Consider the following 20,043-nt stretch of genomic DNA (forward strand, 5'->3'; position numbering starts at 1 on the left):
CATATCTATATGAGTTTTAGTACCTAATTTACACTTAATATGAAATTTGAGGGAGCACAAACATTCAGGCCATAGTATATATATCAATATCATTTTTTGTATCTTCTCTATTTAATATTTATAAGCAGTATTGAACATCACAATGTCTCTCATTTCCATTTTCTTCTGTCTCAAATCTTCTTTATTGTGACATTTTTGATCATTTGTATTTGATTTTTTACTTCTCTTCAAATAATCCTATTTTCTTATATAAAAAGTTGGTTGCTCCATTCTCCCCTCATTAATTTTGTTTGTAACATACTAACCTTACTCAGTGCTGTAAGTTAAACACAGCTTTCTTAACTGGACCATCAAATAGGCTACCTCTTGTAAATAACTATAAAGCTGTTCATACAAGGTCTAAAACATAATTCAATTTGAAAAAATTAAAAATAGGTATTAAATATCTATCCAAAAAAGAAAAGTATAACCTAATATTTTTATGAATTTTGAATCTAAAATTAAATGCTGGTCAATAATGAATTTTTTTATTGTGAAACAAAATATTTAATGAAGGTGTTTTACTGTGATATATATTATTTATAATTTGATAGCCCTTACTCTAGTAAAATGCACAGTGGATTAATAGTTCAGAAACTGAGGGATGTTTTCAGTTTCTGCTATTATTCAGCTATTTCACTTTGGGAGTCACCTACATCTCCAGGTCTAGTGCTTTTCCAGTGGCTTGAGTAGGAAGACAGCCTGGATTATGTCTTGGCACCCTCAAAAGCAATGAGACAATGAAGACTGTCAATGCAAATATAATATTTATCTGTTTATGGAATCCCTTTGTTATTTGCTTTTATATTTGGATATCTCACTTATACTAGAAATCAATAAAATAATGAACTGCCACTCTGAAGATTCAGAAATCAATCTTCTTTCTGACAAGTATAAAACTACTCCATGTAATCCATTTTGTGCTTCATTTTCTTTGTTTGCTTTTCAAATAATTACAAAGCTTTCTACTAAGAAATGTTCTCTTTCACATCCCCTTGAAACGGAGATGTTGAGTAAGTCTTTGAGATACCCAGGACTCTAATGGAATGGCAGCTGTTCGATATATTGTAGGGTTGGTTGAGTAATTAAATAAAACATTAATTTTTTTTTACATTTTATTTTACCTAGTACTGTTGCAGAAGTAGGGGGTGGTTATACAAAGAGACTTATGAGCCGGCCTCCTGCCTTTTAATCACTCACATTCTAATAGAAAGAACCCACAGATATTTAAGCATGCTTGAAAAATCATGGAAGACTCTGTGTAGAAGGCAATGTGTGAGTTATCAAAAAGCCAATTAGCATATAATCCATTTAAGACAGAATGGCCATTTCAGGAAGAGGCTATAATGTAAGCATTGCACAAATGACTCAGGTGAGAATAACACCAGAAGACATATAAATAGCTTTGCATGTCAGGGGCATGGGGATAAGTAGGAGATATGATGAGAGGAGATGGAGGGAACAAATCATTAATGACATTTTATATCTTGCTAAAGTTATTGAATTTTATCCTGGGGATTTTAGGTGGAGAAGTGACCCTACCAGGAGTATGTCTGAAAAACATTCTTGTATCAGCAGCATGAAGGATAGATCCGACAGGAATCTGAAGCAGGATGAATATTTAATAGATGAGAGAGATGCATAGAGCAGCAAAGACAGTGCACATTAGTGAGCCTTCAAAAATGTTTATTGAGTTGAAATGAATGGAAGACGTTTGTTGAAACTTTCCTTTCTCACGTCTTATTTTTAGAAAATGTCAATAATAGCTCTTCATTGGGTTGCTTCAAAGTTACTCAGCTGAACCCCAGTGAGGGTGTGAGATAGTTGGAGTCTGGGTGAATGACCCACGTCATCACAGGTGCTTCAAAAATGTCATCAAACATTCACCTACAGATGGCCCCGTTGTTCTGCATGGTCTTTACAGGTCCTGAGTCTTATGCTGCAGTCTGATGCACAAAATAGTATTCTGCTTTTTGCAATGAAATCAATATGCACCTTAATTATTCCCTTCATGTTTGGACAAAGGACATGTCAGCAGGGATTGCGCTGACTTTGGTTGTCATGCACACTCCTTGGTTGCTAACTCTGTTTAAAGATTTTGTTTATTTTTGCGTCTGTGTCATTTTCAGAAAGTTTTGCCAATAAAATAAATCATTTAGAAGTTTCCTCAATAATTCTCAAAGGTAGGATATACCAAAGAAGAAGCTGCTTTCTGATAATTAAAAGCTGACTGCAACATTTTAATTTTTAAAACATTTTCACATTTTTATAAATGTGTCATCATAACACTGTCATATAAATAAAAAGAAATATAATTTTTCCCATGTTGGAAATGAATGGTTTAAAGATTGACTTTGGAGGAGTGGGTAAAAAAGTGCTTGGTTCGAAAGGAAAAAAAAATCTCACCACTAAATATCACTATTTCAATATCCATAGTACATTTATTGGTGGTAATATTTTGTTAGTTTGGCTTTGGCAATAAAAAATATTATACACATAAAATATTTTATCTTTTATATCCATATGTTTCCAAGCCTCATATTCTAAAAAGCCTAAAAACAATGACAAGCCCAGTAACACTGATGACCTTGGCAAGCAGAGTGTAGCCTCTTATGTAGCATTTTACATTAAAACAAATCAGGGACCCCAAATAAATGATTAAATCTGGATACGGTGCAAAAAATGTACAGAATTGGTCTGAAGCAACTTATTATCCTAAAAATGTAACGAAGATTTCAAAAACTTCATATCAAAAACTCTCATGGTACAATTGGAAGAGGATTCTATTGTTAGCATGAGGCAATTTTAGTAGCAAAACAAGTGGAAGTTACTGAAAAATTGATTGACCTTAATTAGTGATAAAAAGTGATAATTTTTTTACTTAATAAAAATTCCTTAATCACATTTGGTGAATACTAGGTAACCAATGCATTCTGTAAACTGAGAAAGAAAGGGAAGAACTCTAGCATTCATCCTAATATTCTTATACAACTGCAACTAAATAATTGATGAAATATTTTTTAAATTAAGAATTCCAGCTGATAAAGAAAAAAAGATTAATAGAATTGTAGTATCAACATATTGCACCACGAATGAAATTGTAGACACAAAAAATTATTATCAATGGCTGCCCAAAATTATGAGAAATGCTGCAGAAGATTAGGCTAACACTTGAACCCACTGTCAATATTAGCATTTTTAAAAAATGGAAAGGAAAGTGTACACAGTATTTACATTATAGGAAATACAAATATTTCACTATAAATCCTATAAAATAATTCAATATATTTCTTTAATAATAAGAGAAGCAAGAAGTAGCAAGAGGGAGTTTGCTACCTGGGAAGGGAAGGTGTTAAACGACATGGGAAGTGAGGTGTGGTATGTCAACCAGCTGACAAACTTCAAGACCCAAATATGTCAGAAGGCTCTAGGTAGCAACAATGGATAAAAGGCTGTTCCATGAATAGGACATAGACTGAGACTAAGCATACATTTTGTGTGTGTATGTGTGCTCTGGGTTGTGATGGAGAAGTCTGGAAGTTCAAGATTTCGGCAGCATAGTTACTGAGGGAATAGATGAGCTATGGAGGCTGCCTACCTGAGATGTGTTAGGCCACATACATCCAAAAGCATAGAGATCTCAATCAAAATTAAAGCAATTTGACTAAATTGGGGAGAAAAATAAGATTAGGTAATTGCCTCATAACTGTATATTTCAAGAGCAAAGTTTTGGAATCAGTTATATAGAATCAGTTTATATATATATATTTTTTATACATATATTTTATATATATATATATATATACACACACAAACACACACATACATATACATATAGTGGAGATATGTGTCTATAGAGGTATCTATCTATCTACCTATATTCAAGTTTGAAGATCTATATGTCCAAGTTCTAACATTATATAGCAGTATGTTCTTGGATTATTTACTTCATTTCACTGAGGATATTTCTCAGCTGTTTAAGGAGAACAAACTGTATATATCACAGTAGAGTTGTGATGGTTAAATAAGATATTATATAAAAATGAATATTAAAATATGTCATATTTTAGATACTCAATATTTTCAATAGAGAATAGAAAGCTACTTATTTGCTTGTGCCAGGGAAAAATAAGAGGAAGAAAAATAGGGAAAACATACACTCTGAGAAATGATAGGGAAGACTTGAAAGGAATAACTTCAGTGTTACAGGAATGAAATTGGAGGCTCTTGGTTTATGGTTATCACTCCTTGGTTTATGGCAATAAAGGAACAATGTTGGAAACCAGAAATCCACATTGGATAACATAGATTTGGGGTCCGGGAAAGATACAACAACATGTGTATTGATACAGAGTTTTCCAAATATATTGAGGGCAACTGGGACGATGATTGTGCCCAGTGTTTCCCAATCTTCTTTTGTTATCACTCCTCTCCCTACCAGGATCCCTTTTAGATGCTTTTACAAAATCACCACCATTCTGTCATGAAATTAAATTTTAACAATGAAGATCTTGTCCTATAGTGTTAAACTGCGGAGACCCAAAGTGTTGTAATTTTTTTTGTTGTTGTTGAGACAGAGTCTCAATCTGTCACCCAGGCTGGAGTGCAGTGGCATCATCTCCGCTCACTGCAAGCTCCACCTCCCAGGTTCATGCCATTCTCCTGCCTCAGCCTCCCGAGTAGCTGGGACTACAGGTGCCCGCCACCACGACCGGCTAATTTTTTGTATTTTTAGTCGAGATGGGTTTTCACCGTGTTAGCCAGGATGGTCTCCATCTCCTGACCTCGTGACTCGCCCGCCTTGGCCTCCCAAAGCGCTAGGATTACAGGCGTGAGCCACCGCGCCCGGCCCAAACTATTGTAATTCTAAAGAATATTTTCCCCCTCAAGAGCCAATCATAACCGCATTGTGGACAATAATATCCTTTTGAGAATGCCTGACTCAGTCTAGCAAGATTTTAACCACGTAGGGTTCTTGAGAAGGAATGAAGACTGAGGAGATTAGAGAAGTAAGAAGTATCCAGATGTTAGGAAAACTGATGAGTTAATATATATGAAGGGTTTGGGGTCTCCGTGGGTAAAGACTCAGTGTTAGAAGTGGAGGCATTTTCAGGAAATAGAGAGTAACTTAGTTTAAAAACAAAGGAAGGCAGAAGCTCAAGATAGGGGGAAAAGTGTGAGAAGGCACCTTTACTATACTATGGAAGATATGAATATAAGAGGGTAATATAAATTAATTTCTAGGAAGGGAAGGATGCTTTTGAATTGTTCATATTAATCTTACATTCTAGCTGTATAAATTCACATAGGATGTATATTTAGGTAATGATAATGCTGATGTGTTCATTTTCAAGATTTTCAAGGACTGCGTGGAATAGGATGCTGATATGGGCTGCCACATCGTAAACAAGCTGGATTATTCCTCCTTGCCAGTTTAAAACAACCCACTGGGTTTTCAGGGAACACAGTCAAATCTTAGGAAACAAAAAAATACATTTCTCTCCATGTGTACATTCATGAATATTTACTGTTTTATTCCACTGTCTTGATTCAGGTCATATAAATATAATTTAATTTTTAGCTTTTACCCGAAAATCATGAGAATTATTTGCATGTCAATCATTTTATAATCATAAAATATTTCAGAAATAGACTTAGCAAACAATCATAAACGACATTTATTTTTCTCATTGTAGCAGCAGTTACTTCCTGATCCTTTATTTTATATATTTTATAATGGCGTTATGATAGATTTTGATTTCTAGGCACATTTCCAGACTTTGTCAGTTCCTGATATTAACGAACAACTCATTGCACATGCTTTAGTATATTCCGAAATGACAATCTACTGAAGATAACGACTTAGATTGCATGTCTTTCCTTTTCACTAGACAATTTTAGACTTTGGAATTTCTGAAAATGCAGCAGAAGTACTTAGATCCACAGGACAAAACCATACCTGGGCCTAGTTTTTACCCACTGCTAGAGGCCAAGGCTGTACAAATAAGCAATGTTTGGGGCTGGACCAATGTGACATGTTTACTGTGCAACGATGATGAATGCATGTTGTTTCAGTCAGGAGACAGAGATGCTCTCTAATCTTTTTTTTCTTAGCTTAAAAAAACTAAAGATGAAATTTGCTGAGGGATATGCGGAACGTAGGAGAGAAACCTCAAGAAGTTTCTCTTTTGATTATCAGATTTCATTCCATTCTAACAGTGGGGAGCAATTAGTCATAAAGAAAAAGACACAAGGGTGGTAATGACAGTTGAAAAGAGTAGCAACAATTAAAATTATCCATATGCAATAACTCTGTGTGTGTGCATGAATGGTTGTGCGTGTGTGTGTGTGTGCACGTCTGTGTGAGGGATAAAGAGTAATATGCTTATATGTGCTAATTGCATTATTGTGCATGTATGCATATTTTATAATTAATTATCAATCTCCAATGGGGTGGAGTGGGTAAAACAACCCGGTATCTACATTTTATTTCAGGAATATGACTGCTATTTCATAAAGAAGATTTATTTCTTACATAATTTTACAAGAACGTTTAGTAGTCATAACAAATTCTGAGTGAAACATGTCAGTTTGATTTAAATTGGAGCTAATGGAAGTTCTGTGTTTGTTACATAAGATAGCGATTGTTATTGCAGCAGGTTTCTGTCAAGAATTTATCCTTTTAAATTTTAACGATTATTTTTCTACATAGTGGTCATTTATTTGCTGCCACCAATTTAATATTTCTAAAACAAATTTCAAAATTATATATATATTAATAATTTCAAATCAGTTACTACTAAACCTATTAGAGTAAAAGCATGTATCATCTATTGTAATGAATTAATTATAGCAGATATAGAAACATTTGGCTGTAGTCCTGTTCCCTTTAGTCCTCCTTTCTGGTCTAATTTGCCCTTAACGTTTTCTCTGTTTTTCCTTTCTGCCTTGATCCTCCACTTGCATCTATTTATCCTTCTTTTTCATCATCCTCTCGCCTCTTCAGTATTCACTACTATGCTTCTTTCCTTTTTCTTCTCATCACTGTTGTTATTTCTTGCTTTGTGTACACTTTCTATTCCTCATACTTTTTTCCACTTCTATGTCACTTTTATTCAACACTGTCCGCTCTTCTTTCTCCATTCTTGATGTTATTCCCTCATAAAATGGAAAGACCTTAGGCAAAGACAATGACTTTTAAAATTTGCATTTCCCATACTTTACAAAATGTTTGGGGCATACATACTGGTAAATATTGACTAACATTTTCTAATAATGTATTGCTAAATTTGGGAGTAGGAAGTTTTAATATCTAATTCACGCCAGCACTGTGCAAGATACTAAGAAATTTATTATCATAAAACTGTAACATCATTTTGCTAACCACAAATTTATTCACTGTATATCATATCTCCATAGTTTGAACACATTCCTGCTGCCAGATTTATTCATTACAAATGTATGTCTCCCTAGTTCAATTCAGCTGTTCTCTGAAAATTAATTCAGAAAAAAATTGGTTAGAATCTTGGCCTCTGATACATTCTTCTATCAAAAATATCAATCCCACTACTAGTAACTGCTACTTTTATATCTGCATTTTGACTTTGTACTTGCTGAGTGTCATTACTATCAGTCACAGAGCTGTGTTCTGTATATAGCAGTCTTGCTAAAGATTACTTTGTTTTGGGTTTATGCACCAAATAGGATTCATCTCCTACAAGGTTCTCAAACAAGAGCATATCGAGATAAAGAACAAAAATTTTAGACCAAGAGCAAAGCTGAAGTAAAAGCTTGATTGAAAAATATGCCTTAGGGTAATTTACACCTGTAATCCCACCATTTTGGAAGGTGGAGTGGGCAGATTACTTGAACCTAGGAGTACGAGACTAACCATGGCAAATGGTGAAACCCCATCTCTACAAAAAACACAAAAAATAATCAGGCATGGTGACACTAGCCTGTGGTCCCAGCCACTTGGGAGGCTGAGGTAAGAGGAGCACTTGAGCCCAGAAGATTGAGGCTTCAGTGAGCCTGAGCCATAATCCACCACTGCACTCCAGCCTGGGCAATGGAGTCAGAGCCTGTCTCAAAAATGAAAAAGTAAAATATGCCTTGGTAACAAAGTTAACACTAATATCCTACCTCCTAATGCAAAATGTAGACCTTTGAACTCACACATCCAGTTTTATCTGAAAAAAATAAGATAGCCATTTCTAGATCTTCATAGAAGTCCACAACCCTCATCCAGTTACTCAATTACAAAAAAAACAAAAACAAAAAACAAACAAAAAACCACAAATAAAATAACACAGTGAAAGTCAAGATATGAGCAAGCACATGGTCACACTTCCTCTGCATGACAAATACTGGAGTAGCATAGTAGATAAAATCAGTCATCTCTAAGTTAGCCTTTTGATAGATTTCAAGAATGGCATCTGAAAAAGAAATTACTCCAAACATAACATATCCCAGAGAGGATATTTTAAAATCTGCATTCCAGCAGCTATAACTGCCTGCTAAAACCAGAAGCTATAACTGAGCCTGTACTAATTAAGGAGAATTTGGCAGAAAAAAAAATATGTACTCTTTTTGAACCTGACCTAATCATTGAGATATGACATGCATGGGGACTTATGGGAAATTTGAATTAATCAGTAAGCTCATGGCATTTACTTGGTGGTATCAAGCAGGTTATTCCAGCAAGACATCAGTGATTTGATATCAAGGGCAGGAAATGGCTGGAGTTATATAGAAAAAAATAATGGAGACTAGTGAGGCTGATGACTCTGAATTGTAGAAACACAGAATTATAAAGATGTACTCTCTGATAACAGTGAGAAACTATCGAACGTTTCTGTGCCAACATCCATTTAAGGTTCTAGTTAGAAGGCAAAATCATGCAAGGGACACATTATCCAAACAGAAACATAGAGAACCAGAGCAAAGAAGAAACCTAGTTTTATAAAAAAATTGAAACTTGAGGTCAGAATGTAGGTATCAGGATAAAAAAAAAATGAAATGGGATGCACAATCACAACTGTGATAATAATTTTAATAATCTTTAAAATACTGGATTAGAATTACAAAAACACACCATGCTTAACGTTATTATAAACCAAAGAAATCAAATTTAACTGCTTATACATAGTAGCTAAATAATGTTCTTGTTGTGCAGAAAAGCAAAACTATAAAAGATTAATTCTGTCTTGAACAAAACAATCTGCTCTTTCCACAAGCCTACTGTATAACCTCTGTAGGGATCTACTGTCCATCGGCTTCCTTCCCCGTATGTTCCCTAGAGTGTAGGAGTATGTTTGATGTGGTTACCCAGGGGATTTTATTTTTCATGTGGTCACATGAATCACCACACCTGCTTTAAACCCATTGCTACAATTTAAATGATCATGGTAGGAATGACACCTTCAGCTATCGTTTTTCTGTCACAACAGTCTGCCTTAACTTCCCTATATTGTGTCTTCCAGTCTTCTGGTCATCCACCTAAATCTACCCAAATTCCACTATGTCATCTGTTGCCTCCTTGACTGCTTTCTATGCTCTACATCCAGCTATTGTCTGTCATGATATTTTCTGGGTGTCATATTTCAGTGCTCATCCAGCTATTCAAATATTTTTTATTGCTGGTTCCACTGCCACATGGACCTTATTTTGGATTTTATTATGACCTCACAAAAAGGAGTCACTAATGAAAACACAATATATTTTCAATTTAATAAAATATTAATTTCTCAGAAAAAGCGTGTTTCCCTGGTTAGTATTTTTGAGTATTGGATTACTATGTATATAATATATATATTTATATGTGTTATGTATTACAGTTGACCCTTGAACAATGTGGGGATTAGGGGTGCTGATTTCCCACAAAGGCAAAAATCTGTGTATAATTTTTGTCTCCTGAAAAACTTAACTAATAGCCTACTGTTTACCAGAAGCCTTACCAGTAACATAAGCATTTGATGAACATATCTTTTAAATGTTATATGCATTATGTACTGTATTCTAACAGTAAATTAAGCTAAAAATATAAAATTATTATTATAAGAAAGATAAAATATATTTACTATTTATGAAGTTGGTCACCATAATTTATTAATTCTTATTTTCTCATTGAGTAGGCTGAGGTGGAGGAAGGGGAGTGGTTGGTCTTGCTATCTCATGGGTAGCACAGGCAGATTTGTGGAGGCTATAGAAGGGAAGTCACGAGAAGCAGGCAAAGTTGGCCCAACTTTGTGAAAATACATAATAATTTCTGACTTTTTTGCTTTTTAATTTCTCTAAAAATGTTCCTATATGGTAAAAATCTGTCTTCCATCATGTTTCAGTCCCATATCAAAGAAGGTTCCTTATAGTAAGAGAAGTCAAAAGCAGTCTTGAATAATTGGAAACCTTTTGACCGATTGTCAAAAGTCAACTTGTTTTCTGGCATTGCTTATTTTACATCTTCCCCATCATCATTATCTGGCACTAGTTTAGAAACACTCATCTCTATCAAGTAATCTTCTGTTAATTCCTCTTGTGTGGTGTCTGTTAACTTTTGAATTTCTCCAAGACTCATATCTTGAAACCATTCATACTTCACCTTTTTTTGCTATATCCACAATCTCTTTTATTATGTCCTAGATTGGCTCTGCCAGAAATCCTGTGAAGTCAAGCACCGTTTTCTGGATACGGTTTTCTCCAGCAGCAATTTATTGTTTCAACCTTGATGGTTTTCATTGCTTTTCTGTAACAATGATGGCAAATTTAACAGTGTAATTCTTCCAGATGTTCTATCAGGGTTCTCTTCCATAGAGTTGAAAATTATTTCCATAGAGTGCCATGCATAATGAGCCTTAAAAGTCCTTATGACCTTTCACCTGCATTAAAAACCTGTTCAGGCAGATACCTTTTCTTTTCAATTATTTTTTATGGCATCTGGGTACTCATCTGCTGCCTTTTGGTTGATAGGAGCTGCTTCTCCTGTTATGTAGACATTTTTAGGCCAAACTTTTTTTTCTAAAATTATCAAACCATCCTTTGCTGGCAATAAATTTTCCAGCTTTGATACTTCATCTTCCTTTTGATTTAAGTTCCATATAATGGTTAGTTTTTTCTTGAATTATATTAGAGTCTATTGGTATGTTTTCCTTATAACAATCCTATGCTAACATAAGAGTTGCATTTTTCTATACTAGCATAAGGGTATGAGATAAAAAATGTATTTCATGAAAAGTGCAAGGTTTCTGTACCTGCTAGCATAGCTGCAGCAGTTTTTTTTCTTACATTGACAATGGTGCTTACACTAGTTTCATTTATTTGAAATGATGGGCAACTGTAGCTGCAGACCTCAATCTTTGGTATGTACCAAGCAATTTGACTTTTTCTTGTAATGCCATGGCTTTTCCATGCTTCTGTGGAGCACTTCTAGCATCAATGGCGGCACTGCCTATAGGTTCCCTGTGTTATTCAAAGTCTATGATATTGCACTAAACACAGTGAAAAATAACAGAAGAACTGTGAGAGAAAACTTTTTACTTGAATACACAATTTACTGAAGAGATGAACTGTTCACTTGAAGTTGACTAGAGCCACACCATGTTTTTAGTGGATGCCTGCAACACAAACTCACCAAAATAGCAACAGGAGGTGGCTACAAAATCATTACAGTAGTACAAAATGTACTATAATTTTAGGCAATTATGTTTTAATACCGGATTTTTATGTTTGTTTTCGTTTCTCTTCATTGTGAATGGTGCCATGTATGGTCTGTAAGTTTTGTATAAATTTTGACATTTTATAATAAATTTGTGTGTATTTCATGATAGTAAATAATAAAATTGACTAGCATCCACATATATTTTATGCATTCATGAGCTACCTAACTTTTCATAAGTTGTATTGATAAATTATATTTTGTGCAGTTTGTCTGCAATTTTTTTCAAAATGTTGCAAATTTTCAAAACATTGTCCAGTATATTTATTGAAAAAATATGTATGTATAAGTGAAACTGTGCAGCTCAAACCCATGTTGTTCAAGGGTCAACTGTATTTATATATATTATGTATTTCCAATATATGTGTTTACATACATAAAACAATCAGGAATGTAAATATGATATCAGCATGCTTAATGTTTACTGACATTGAAAATCCTATTTCTAATCTTTCCAGCTACTTGTAAGAGAAATAAATTTAAGACTAAGTTAAATATTCTAAACCTCATATGGCAAAGCAAGATTTTCATTCCACTTCATCTCTTTTTCTGTTTCTGCTTGACTTTGAGGGGCGTAAAGACAAAGACTCTGTGAGCATGATTCATCAAGTTTTGCTATCAATGTGCTCAACATTTTAAATATTATATATATTTTTATGTATAGCAAAGACATTATATTGTATACATGATAAACATTTATTTATTTTTAAAAGCTCTACCTTAAAGAACCTCAAAGTTGAAATAGCACAGAGTGGGACTTAGTAGAAAACTGCTGTCAGTGCTCCAAGATGAAACCAAAATGGTGAAGTCCTCCAAAATGAAGCAGAATAATAACTGCTGTCAGTCTTCCAACTTTCATGAAGTCAAAACGGTGATGACGATTACAAGGACCTCAGAGTATTGAAGTTAGGAGTCTGGGTCAGGGCAGAGAAGATAAAAGACTAAAGCAAAGAAGACAGAAGAAGATAATGGAAGAAGGGGCTCTGGCCTGGCATCACCATCAAAGCTGGACAAACAGCATTTCATGGGAAAAGACGAGTATTTTTTTTCACCCTTTTCTGGAGTCTGGGAACATTGTGACCTTTTAGTAGTAAGAATGTATTTTTTCCTATAATGGGTTTATCTCTACACTCACTCAGACTATGCTGGCTTAACTACAGACTCAGGGATTTTTGCATCATTGGAAACAAAGTTCAAATTAAAGTTAGTGTAATAGCTATGTGCATAATGGATGTAATAATGATCCAAGAGTCTTATAAGAATATTCTCAGCATATTCAGGCTGAAAATGCAAGCAAAGCTGTGACCCTTACTTTTTTATGTTGAGTAAACAACATTGCCTCCAGTGCCTGGGAAGATTACAACTATAGATCAAAGCACAAAGAACACTGTTATGAATGTGAGGCACTTGTGAATTTCTACTATTAATACAAATTCAAAGAAAAATAAATAAAGACAGTATCTAAAATCATCTTCCCAGTGCCAGTCTTAGAATTTTCAATACAAATATGCATCCTTTTATAGAATGATGGGTACCTGAAAAGTCCTGTAAATTTTTACAGTCAAAGGAATTGTACCACGTATTATATTTAAGAGAGAGATTATTGAAATTTGAAAGTGAATTACTGTGCAAAATGAAGAATTTTATTTTAAAGTAAATATTCACTTGAGCTTAGTTAACTTTTTTTTGTCTAAAGATTGCATTCTTTTTATTGCTGTAATGTTTTAAAGAAACTAAAATAAAAGATGCAGAATATTTTTAAAGTTAATTTTTATATACAGAACATGTTCCAAAAAGGGAAAGAGATTCCAAGTTTTAGGAAAGATGTAATAGAAATACTTCTCAGTGTTCTTCATGCTATGTACAGCTAAAATTGTAAAACAACATAAAAACATGGAGAGAAGAAGGCAGACATGCTAAAGGCCTTGTGCCAGAAGAATTACATGAAGGTGAGTTCCACTGGGGTTTCTTTTCACTTCATTTTAACTGGACTGGATACTGGAGAAACTTACAACCTAGAAACAGCAAAGAGTCACACCAAGAAAAAAGAAAAGCTTGTCCTCTCTAGACAAAGGGCCAGGAAAGGAAGATCCTAGCAAGCAGTAAAATTTTTCAATAATGATACTTCTCTACTCCTACCCTAGCCATGAGAAAAACCTAAACCTGTGTCTCCATCTATACACACATCAGCAAAGCCTGAGTGGAAAGCGAATACTTCCAACTTTGCATGACTATAAGAGGTGCCTGTCCCACTCCTTCCTCAAGCAGTGTGAGAAGGGGGTTATTGGAAAACCAGAAATTTCACCAACACCAAAAAATAACATCTTCTACCCCACCCCCCAACATTGTAGTGCCTTCAGAGGCACTAGGTACCTGGACTTCTACCACCACCACGAGGTAATGAGAAACTTCTGCTGCCCTCTGTGGTGGTGGTGTAGGAAGATTAGTGGAAAGGTGGGACTTTCATCCTCTTCAGTGGATGAAGAGGACATGGGGCCTCTGTGTTCTTTTTCTGCAACTTCTTATGCATGTACAATTACTTAAAAATGCAAAGCTTCAATACTAAAAGAAACACAAGGAGGAAGAAAACACATTTAATGGTTGCTCAAATTTGATTTCCAATCATCTATTTCGCTCACAAACGCATGGAGCAGTAGAATATAATAGAGACCACAGAAGCAAACCCAAACTTATATGGTCCAGTAACTTTTGACAAGGGCAATAAGAGGTTACAATAGGTAAAACATAGTCTCTTCAATACATGGTTCTGGGAAAACTGGATTTCCACATGGAAACAGTAAAATTGGACCCATTTATTATACAAAACACAAAAAAAGTTAAAATGGACAAAAGATCTAAATGTAACACCAGAAACCATAAAACGTTTAGATGAGAACACAGAGAAAAAGTTCCTTGTCAGCAGCCTTGGCAATGATTTTTTTTTGTTTGTGTTTTCGGATATCATATCAAAAGCTCAGGCTACATAAGCGTATTAGTCCGTTCTCACGCTGCTATGAAGGAATGCCCCAGACTGGGTAATTTACAACAGAAAGAGTTTTAATTGACTCAAAGTTCTGCACGGCTGGGGAGACCTTGGGAAATTTACAATCATGGCGGAAGGGGAAGCAAACACATCCTCCTTCACATTGCAGCAGGAGAAAGAAGTGCTGAGCGGAGGGGGAGAAGCCCCTCATAAAACTATCAGATCTCATGAGAACTCACTCACTATCAGAAAAACAGCATGGGGGTAACCACCCCCATGATTCAATTACCTCCCACTGGGTCCCTCCCATGACATGTGGGGATTATGGGAACTACAATTCAAGATGGGATTTGGGTGGGGACGCAGCCAAACCATACCAATAAGCAATGCTATAAAAATAAAACATCAAATTCAAAAAGTTTCTTCAAAGCAAAGGAAACAACAAAATAAAATGGAAGCTAGGGATTTGGAAAATATTTGCCAACCACATATCTGAAAAAGGGTTAATACCTAAAATTTGTAAAGAATTCATGCAACTCAGAAAGACAAATACCCAATTAACAAATGGGCAAGGAGCCTAAAGAGACATTTCTCCAGAGAAGATACAAAAATGGCCAACAACTATATAATAAGCTGCTCGATATCATTAATCATCAGGGAGATGCATTCAAAACAACTATATGTTATCACCTCATCCTCTTTAGGATCAAAATATCAAGAGATAACAAACATTGGCAAAGGTATGGGGAAAAGGGACCCTTTGTATACTGTTGTATATTGAATGCAAATTATTATAGACATAATGGAAAACAGAATGGAAATTTTTAATTTAGTCTTAAAATAGGACTATCATATCATACCACCCCACTACTGGGTATATATCCAAAGAAAATGGTATCAGTATGCCAAAAGATGTTTACACTCCCATGTTAATTGCAACATTATTCACACTAGCTATGATATAGAATCAACATAATTGTTCATTAATAAATGAATACATAAAATGTGGTATATTTAATCAATGGAATATGATTCAACCTTTTTTTAAAAAAGAAAACCTCGTCATTTGTGACACATAGTGAACCTGAAAGACATTACGTTAAGTTAAATAAACCAGGCACAGAAAGACAAAGACCACGTGATCTCATTTATATTTGGAATCTAAAAAAGTTGAACTCATAGAATTAGATAATAGAATGATGGTGCCCAGGGGCTGCAGATGGGGGTGCGGATGAGTGTTGGTGTGATGTTAATCAAAGGATACAAAATTTCAGTTAGCTAGAAGGAGTAAGTTCAAGAGATGTTTTGTACAACATAGGTCTATAGTTAATAAGAATGCCTTGAATTCTTGAAAATTGCTAAGAAAAGAGATGTTAAGTGTTCTTGCCACCAAAAGTATATGAGGTAATGTATATGTTACTTAGCTATATGTAGCAATTTTATAATGTAAACATACTACAAAACATATTGTACACAATATATATAATTTTGTCAATTAAAAAATAGATGTTTATAAGTAAATAAGAAAAAGACTAAATCACATAAAATATACTAAACATGGCAATGTTTGGAATTATCATAGCTGCCTCACTATATATATTAATCTCCTCCTTTTTAAGAGGCCACATTAAATTTATTTCAAAAGAACATTGGCTATTTAAACCAAGCACATTTATAAAACTAGGACAATTAGTAGCAGGGAGATAACAATACATTTCTGGAAGATAGAAGGCAGATGGAAAGGTGGTAACTGATAATTCAGAGAAAAGTACCACAGCCTAAGTTTCTTATGGTATCTCAACATGTGAGGTAAAAGCCTTTCTGTGCTTTAGACACCCGAAATTCCCAGGTCTCAAAAATTCTGAGATAAATATTTGGGAAAAGGCAAATTTTAGGAATTTAAAACCATCCTTGAAAATGTAAAAACAATTTAGAATGGTGCTAAAGGCATACAATGCAATAGGAAGGTTTCAAGCAAGTAAGGATAGGACAAACATGAAATGGTAAACCTTGGGGGCAAAATTTCCTTCAAAATACCATTTTATTTCTTTTTCCACAGATAGGTTTTGAGAAAAAAGCAGATAAAAACTTGCACTCAGAGTTGAGACTGGAGAAGTATATAATATAAATAAATTTATAATATAAATAAATATATAATATAATGTGAATTTAAATTACTTGATAAAAATCAGGATTTTTCTTTTCAGTTTTTACTTCATATTTGTATTTATTTTGTATTTGTTGATGCTCTGTTGTTAGGAACATATACATTTAAGATTGTTATGCTTTCTTAATGAATTTACACCATTTATAGTTTGGAATATTTCTCCTTATCTCTAGAAATAGTATTTTATCTGAAGTCTACTTCAGACTTTGTTTTTCCATGGTATATCATTTTCCAACCTTCTAATTAATATATCCATAACAGCCTTTCTGTACTTGGTACAAATGCAGCCCCCTTATACAACATGACCTTCCTTATAATTATTTCTTATGCCCTGTGAATTATTACAAGCTTTCTCCATCCTAGCTTGTGGAAACAAAATGTTTCCTAGCCCTCTGGAAGCTCCAGTTGGTTTGTTGTGTGCTTCAAGGTGTGTCTTTCCATTATTCTAGAGAGATTCCTCACACATGTGTACATCACTCTTTGGTCTGATTCAGGGAAATGCCTCAGCACATCCCTTGAGCTGTCACTCTCTCTGTATCAGCTTCTTCCTCTTAGTACCCCACCCAGCATTCTAGCCATCTTTGCCTTCCTGAACTTAATGCCCTCATCTCCACATATAAGCAGAAGAACACTGCTCCTCCTGGGTTCTCCCTACTTGTTCTGAGGCCTGACAATGATTTTGAACTTACTCTGTTTTCCTTCTCTCAGGTATCACAGTCCTGTGCTACCTAATGTTCCTTGTCTTAAAATAAATCATTTTACATTTTTTGGGGGGAAGGTTCTAGTTGTATTTAGCACGAGGGCAAATCTCATAAAAGTCAATCCTTCATGAAAGAAGGAGCTACCCAGTTATTTCTTAAACCATGAACAAATAGCCATAGATCAATAGTTATATGAAGAAAACCAGCATCTAGGAAGAAGAGAGGGAGGTCAATATATTTAGAAAGTTAAGGATAAAACAGAAGTAAATCAGTGCACAATGGATAATATTTAAGAAATTACTAATTTATTTTCTCAGTGTTATTGGAGAAGATACTGTATAAAGATAGAAATGCCATAAAAAATAGAAACTATGCATCTCTGAGAAATCAAAACTATGATTTTAAATACAAACTAATGTGAAATGAGAGTAGTACTAAAGGAAATTCTCTAAAAATATAAAAATATGAAAAGGTATGTAAAACAGAGAAAAAATAAGAAACAGAAAGGTCTATAGTGAAACAGCTACATGTTGTGCTGCAACAAGAAAGATCATAACTAGAAAACATAAGACAAAGATGCAACAGAATGTTGTGGTAGAGTCATGAACAAAATACAAAGTAAGTTAAAACATTATTAAAAATTGAAGTGAAAATAAAAACCCCAATTATAAATGACACTGAATAACTCAAACATGATGATTTGGCATTTCAAAAGCAAATGTGAACCTAAAATGCTAATTGGCTTCCTATTTATGTATTTACAAGATCAAGATCACTAAAAATATTTTGCATCAGTTTACAGAAAAAAATGCTTACAATAAATGAATACACATTCATATGTTTATAATAGATATGGTACAGCTCAGAATAGGATGAAAATGAAGGCAAATGTTAGAACAATGTACAGTCCTCCCTTGGTATCCATAGGGAATTGGTTTCAGGACTCCTTTGGATACTAAGATCCATGGATGCTCAAGTTCCTTATATAAAATGACATAGTATTGGCTGGGTGCGGTGGCTCACGCCTGTAATCCCAGCACTTTGGGAGGCCGAGGCGGGTGGATCACGAGGTCAGGAGATCGAGATCATCCTGGCTAACACGGTGAAACCCCATCTCTACTAAAAATACAAAAAATTAGCCGGGCGTGGTAGCGGGTGCCTGTAGTCCCAGCTACTCAGGAGGCTGAGGCAGGAGAATGGCGTGAACCCGGGAGGCGGAGCTTACAGTGAACCGAGATCGCACCACTGCACTCCAGTCTGGGTGACAGGGCGAGACTCCGTCTCAAAAACAAACAAAAATAAATAAATAAAATGACATAGTATTTTCATATAACCTACGTACATTCTCCCATATGCGTTACATCATCTTTAGATTACTTATGATACCTACTTCAATATAAATGCATGTAAATAGCATACTGTATTTTTATCTGTATTTTTTACTGTATTGTTATTTTTTGTGTTTTTTAAAAAAATATTTTTGCTCTGTGGTTGGTTGAATTCACGGATGCAGAAGGTCATAGATACAAAGGGTCAAATATACACACGAATTTTTATTTTGTGTCGCGAGTGATTGAGAAATTCAGAGTCATACGGGAAACACTGAAATTAGATTGAAAATAGTTGTATTTTCTTTCTTTTTTTGCAGAGTTACATTTCATGTATTAAATTTTTATATGTTGGTCAACATAGCTTTGTTGGATTAATTTTGATTTTTAAAAAATATTGAAATATTCTCTGTCTTGATTAGTGATTGTAACAGCTTCATTGAGGTATAATAGAGATATCAAAAAGCTGCACATATTTAATGTGTACAATGTGATGAGTTTGGACACTTGCATACACCCATGAAATCACCACCACAGGGATATAAACATCCATCACCTCCAAAAGCTTCCTCAGGCTCCTTTGTTTTCTTGATTGCTGTTGTTGTTTTGGTTTTGGGCTGTGTGTGTGTGTTGGTGTATGTGTGTGTGTGTTGGTGTGTGCGTGTGTGTGTGTTTTAAGAACACAATATGAGTTCTACCTTCTCAAAAATTCTTTAAGTGCACAATAGAGCGTTGTTAACTTTGGATACTATGTTTTATGGAAGATGGCTAGTACTTATTCATCTTGTGTAACTGAAACTTCATACCCATTGAACAATAGCTCTGCATTTCTTTCTCTCAGCTCCTGGAAACCACCAATATACTCTCTGCTTCTATGAGTTTGATTATATTAGGTCTCATAAGTGAAATTATAAGCTTTTTGAGATTAGAAATATTAAGATAGATAAAAATATTATTTTCCAAATTCTTCCAGCTTACTCTCTCACATGCAAGCATTTTTCCTTATATGCAGTTGTTATGTTCTATAAATTCACAGATAACACTGAATTAACAAATGTTGAAGGCTTACTCCTGGGAGAAACACAGGCTTAGATTTCTGTGAGTCTCTGGTCACA

Source organism: Pongo abelii, chromosome 16 (assembly GCF_028885655.2).
Source record: "Pongo abelii isolate AG06213 chromosome 16, NHGRI_mPonAbe1-v2.0_pri, whole genome shotgun sequence".
NCBI classification, from domain to species: domain Eukaryota; kingdom Metazoa; phylum Chordata; class Mammalia; order Primates; family Hominidae; genus Pongo; species Pongo abelii.